The sequence below is a fragment of the Lygodium microphyllum genome, chromosome 24 (assembly GCF_053477565.2).
Source record: "Lygodium microphyllum isolate KBCC chromosome 24, Lygodium_microphyllum_v1.1.10, whole genome shotgun sequence".
Lineage (NCBI taxonomy): Eukaryota > Viridiplantae > Streptophyta > Polypodiopsida > Schizaeales > Lygodiaceae > Lygodium > Lygodium microphyllum.
Window position 1 is genome coordinate 67,366,882 of NC_141158.1, and position 5,871 is coordinate 67,372,752.

General features: G+C 44.5%; 1 pseudogene; it reads right to left on the bottom strand.

The window, feature by feature from the left end:
- Nucleotides 1–350: 350 nt before the first annotated feature.
- LOC148015190 (pyrophosphate-energized vacuolar membrane proton pump 1 pseudogene) lies at nucleotides 351–2,074 on the bottom strand (annotated as a pseudogene).
- Between the last annotated feature and the right edge of the window lie 3,797 nt (nucleotides 2,075–5,871).

Consider the following 5,871-nt stretch of genomic DNA (forward strand, 5'->3'; position numbering starts at 1 on the left):
TGCTCTTGAATAGTGCGCAAGGGAGACGAGGAACGGAGGAAGAGAGAAGAGAAGAGAGATACGAGACACCGGAAGTGGAACCCCAAAAGTGCATCAAATGAGCACACATAGTTGGAATATATAGAGGGGGCCAGGGATGCTATATATAGATAAACTATATATAGCTAATACCCCCGCTCAAATAAAGGTCCCTAACTGTGGATGAAAAAACCTTTGGGGGCTCAAGGGAAAAACCCACAGCTCTATATAGCCCTACTGCTATATTAATATTGAAAATATATTATTACAAAGTTGAAAGGAGCTAAATCACTCCTGAATATACAAGTGCCTGTTTGTAGGCATCGAATGAGCTACATCACTCCTACTCCAATGCAGAAGAATAGTTTCTAGTTTTGAACCATCTTTGCACTACCGTTAGGATCATATATGTAAAAGGTGGATGGTTGTGCCAGCCAACAAACAAAAGCTGCACTGAATGTCATTAAGATGGTGGATATCAGCAAACTGTCTCTTCAGTGTAGGTTCAATATCCCTTAGATTTGAGATCTCGACGAACACATCAGTTGTGAACGAGGTTGTAATGAGGCACACCACAATGCCCATAGAGCTAATGAGTAGAGGGAAGCACGTAGTAGTGAAGTCATGATTTGTGCCAAATGATGACATGGAAGCCACAACAAGAGCTGCGCAAGAAGATTCAGCAAAGGAGCCAAACAAAGTTGAACCCATTCCAGCAATATCTCCCACATTATCAGCAATGACTGCTGGATTTCGTGGATCATCCTCTGGGATATTCCTTTCTACTTTTCCAACAAGATCTGCTCCAACATCCGCAGCTTTGGTATAGATTCCACCTCCAACCCTTCCAAATAGAGCCATGGATGAGCCTTCAAGCCCATAGCTAGTGATGGCCTCAAAAAGGCCCTCCCAATCATCCTTGTAATAAAGCTTGAACAGTTTTATAGTGATGTATAAAACTATGAGGCCATTAGCAGCAAGTAAGAAACCCAACACTGAACCTGATTGGAAGGCGATTTTGAATGCTTTGCCTATCCCTTTTTTGGCTTCCAAAGTTATGCGAGCATTCGCATATGTTGCGAACATCATGCCCAAAAATCTCGACACTATGGACATCAAACCTCCCAATATAAATGCAACTGTAGTGAAAATTTCTGTAAAGAGAGCTAGGGCACATTCATGCTTTGGATCGTATCTGCAAGGCTGGGGCTTAGTACTGAACCCCTTCACAGATCCCAGGAACAAGAAAATGATAGCAGCAAATATGCCCATGAAATAAACCAAATACTTGTACTCTGTCAGCAAAAACGATGTGGCTCCTATGGATGTGGCTTGCTGAATTTTAGCGCATTTCCTAATAGCTGTTGCATCTGATTCCTCATCCAATCTATCCTCCTCGTCATAGTCTAATGATCCATTGACAATGTTGTGACTGTGGGTGCTGTTGTTGTTGAGGAAGGTGTAGCCATTGTTGGCAGGCCTGGACTTGTGCTCGAAGGCCAAGAGACCGATTGCGATAGTGATCTAGTGGTGGTTGGTCAGAATCATCTGCATCTTCATCTAAGCTCATGGTGGACTCATGATCTGGAAGCTCTCTTTCCTTTCCACTTTCGGTGTCTCATGTCTCTCTTCTCTTCTCTCTTTCTCTGTTCCTCGTCTCCCTCGTGCACTCTTCAACATGGTATCAGAGCGAGGTTTCCTCTCTCTTCTCTCTCATGTTGGGAGCATCCTAAGGAGTAGTGTTGCTTCCTCTCTCTCTCTATCATTATCCATCCTCTTTCTCCTCTTTCCTCTCCTTCTCGCTCTCCTTTTCCCGTGACCCCTGCCCCTGCCTGCCCTGTTCTACCTCCCCTGTCCTGTCGGCGAATATGTGAAGTTGCTACACCGAGTGTACACACAATAGCCAAGAACGGCAGGTTGCAGCAACGGCATGGCTATGAGAAAGGAGAGACCGTTGCCTCCCTGTCTTGTCAGTGAATAAGTGAAGTCGAAGCACCTTTGCCCCTCTAATCCCTGCCCCTGCCCCCCTATTCTGCCTCCTATGTCCTGTCGCCATGGTCGCAGACGACGACACCTCCCAGCATCACCACGGCCATGAGGAGGAGGACAATGCCCACCTCGACGAGCCCCCCCACCCTTCCCACCAGGACCCCTCCCTCGTCAAGAAGATCCCCGGCACCTAGATAGACCTCCGTCCAGTGCCACCACAAGATAGAGAAGCTCCGCCGCAAGTACCGTGCCGAGCCCATTGCCACCCTACTCTGAGTTCGAGTCTAGCAAAAGCATTAGGGTTCCCAAGGAAAGAGAGCTTCCAAATCATGAGTCCACCATGAGCTTAGAAGAAGATGCAGATGATTCTGACCAACCACCACCAGATCGCTATCGCAATCGGTCTCTTGGCCTTCAAGCACACATAGTTGGAATATATAGAGGGGACTAGGGATGCTATATATAGACAAACTATATGTAGCTAATAGCATGAGGGAGACGAGGAACGGAGGAAGAGAGAAGAGAAGAGAGACACGAGACACCAGAAGTGGAACCCCAGAAGTGCATCAAGTGAGCACACATAGTTGGAATATATAGAGGGGACCAGGGATGCTATATATAGACAAACTGTATATAGCTAATACGCCCGCTCAAATAAAGGTCCCTAACTGTGGATGAAAAAACCCTTGGGGGCTCAAGGGAAAAACCCACAGCTCTATATAGCCCTGGTGCTATATTAATATTGAAAATATATTATTACAAAGTTGAAAGGAGCTAAATCACTCCTGAATATACAAGTGCATGTTTGTAGGCATCGAATGAGCTACATCACTCCTGAATTACTATAGATAAATGAAGGAGCTACATCAATCTAATCACTCCTGAATATACAAGTGCCTGTTTGTAGGAATTCAGGGAGGTACATCACTCCTGAATTACTATAGATAAATGAAGGAGCTACATCAATCTTGAATTACAATACATGAAGGAATCAATCTTGAGTGTGGATATAATTAGCTATGCAGCATAATCTGTGACATCAAAAGCTTAACACAAAATGTTATATCAACATTAGAACACAATCACAATGTAATAAATCAACTCAGCAGCTAGAATATACGATAAAAATTTCATCAGCTCATCGGCTAGAATATACAAAATAGCAGCTGGCATACCACCAGCAAATGGAAAGAAGAATGGACGAGATGAGCATTATCAAGACGAAAACATCGGCTGCAACATCAGCTCCTTAGCTAGAATAGATAAAATATCACATAGAATAAACATAAGCTTGAACAAACGAATCAGCTGAAAATAGACAAACAACAACTAGAAACAATGAAACATCAGCTAGAACAACTCAATAGCTGGAATAATAATGAAACATCAGCTAGAACATTTCAACAGCTGGAATAAGAATGAAATGAAATATCATCCCATCAGCTCGAAACATTTCTTATAAACAAAACCTCGAATAATTTCAATGCATTAGTTGTAATATAGGTGAAATGATATGAAACGTAGCATGAAGAGCCAAAAATTAGCTGGAAGAAAGAAATATAGCATAAAGAGCCAAAAATCAGCTTGGAAGAAAGAAACATTTAGAATAATCAAATGATGAACAAAATACCGATAATCATCAGCAAGAGCTCATCAATTTTCTTACTGCTGCTCAGAGCCCAAGCAAACATCTCAGCAATCTGCTTCTGGGACTCTAGGAACATCTTTGTACGCCTGGCCTCCAGATCATCAGGGAATCGCTCAGACTCTCTCTACATCTGCAGTTTCATCTCTTCTAATATGAGAAATCACTCCCCCAAAGTGTGGATCACGGAGACCAATTCAGAGAGCGTAGTGTTGTCAACTGGGGGTTCTTGACGCCACAAGCTGGACTTTGAAGAAGTCCTATGGTTGAGAAATCTGTCCATCTTGAAAGCCTTCGCGGCCTCATAGTCTATACTACGACTGCGCATTTCCTAATAGCTGCTGCATCTGATTCCTCATCCAATCTATCCTCCTTGTCACAGTCTGATGATCCATTGACGATGTTGTGACTGTGGGTGCCGTTGTTGTCAAGGAAGGTGTAGCCATTACTGGTAGGCCTGGACTTGTGCTCGAAGGCCAAGAGACCGGTTGCGATAGCGATTTGGTGGTGGTTGGTCAGAATCATCTGTATCTTCGTCTAAGCTCATGGTGGACTCATGATCTGGAAGCTCCCTTTCCTTGGGAACCCCAATGCTTTTGCTCGACTCGAACTCGGAGTAGGGTGGCAATGGGCTCGACACGGTACTTGCGGCATAGCTTCTCCATCTTGTGGCAGCACTGGACAGAGGTCCTCCAGGTGTCAGGGATCTTCTTGACGAGGGAGGGGTTTTGGTGGGAAGGGTGGAGCAGGGGGCTCGTCGGGGTGGGGATCGTCCTCCTCCTCATGGCCGTGGCGATGCTAGAAGGTGTTGTCGTCTACAGCCATGGCGACAGGAGAGAGGAGGCAGAACGGGCGGCAGGGGCAGGGGTCAAGGGCAGAGGAGGGTGCAACTACTTCACATATTCGCTAAAAAGACAAGGAGGTAGTAGTCTCTCCTCTCTCGCAGCCCTGCCGTTGCCGCAACCTGCTGATCTTGGCTATTGTGCGCACGCTCGGGTGCAACGACTTCACATATTCACCGACAGGATAGGGGAGGTAGAACAGGGCACGCAGGGGCAGGGGCAGGGGTAGGGGCAGTGGTCAGGGGCAAAGGAGGGCGAGAAGGAGAGGAAAGAGGAGAAAGAGGATGGATGATGATAGAGAGAGAGAGGAAGCAACACTACTCCTTCAGCGTAGGATGCTCTCGGCATGAGAGAGAAGAGAGAGGAAACCTCGCTCTGATACCATGTTGAATAGTGCACGAGGGAGACGAGGAACGGAGGAAGAGAGAAGAGAAGAAAGACACGAGACACCGGAAGTGGAACCCCAAAAGTGCATCAAGTGAGCACACATAGTTGGAATATATAGAGGGGACCAGGGATGCTATATATAGACAAACTATATATAGCTAACATATGCAATATTTAGTGCTTGCAAGAGAGAATCTAACCAATCAAGCTGAAGGCAAAGCCTTAACAACCAAGACAAACTTCTTAGCTCAATTGGGAATTGAAGTGGCTTTACCGTCAACCTAAAACCCTAAAGGCAATGGAAAAAGTAAGAGAGGGCATTAGCTTATTCTCAAAGCTCTAGTAAAATCTTATAGAGGAAAAATCAAAGAATGACCTAAAATTCTTCCTTTTGCATTATGGGCTGACCCGACCTTTGCCATAATTGGCTATATGCGGGCTGAACTTATGCATGCACAACAACCAATTATGCCAATTGAAGAATCTATTCTCACATGGAGTCTTCTATCTTGGTAGGAAGGAATCAGTAGAGAAGAGTTGTTGACTTTGCACATATGGTAGTTAGAAAGAAGGCCTGAAGATGTTTAAGCAGCTATTGAGAAGGTAAAAACAGCAAGACTAAAGAATAAACAAAGATTTGATAGGCATCATTGACTCTGACTAAGAGCTATTCAAGAAAATGACTAGGTGCTTGTCTATGACAACAGCCTAAACAATCAATATAGTGCTTCTAGGAAGATGGTAAAGCGTTACTTTCACCCATATCTGGTAAAGGTCATTCATGACAATTCCACATATTCACTGGCTGAATTGGATGGGACAAGCATGAAGATACCCATAGCTAGAAAAAGAATCAAGCTCTTCAAATGAAGAGAAAATTCAACATATGTGTTAGAAGACTTGGATATAATCCAAGAGCATGAAGACATGGAGAAAGAAGTTGACTTCAAGGATAGAGAAGAGGACATGACAGAAAATGAAAACGACATA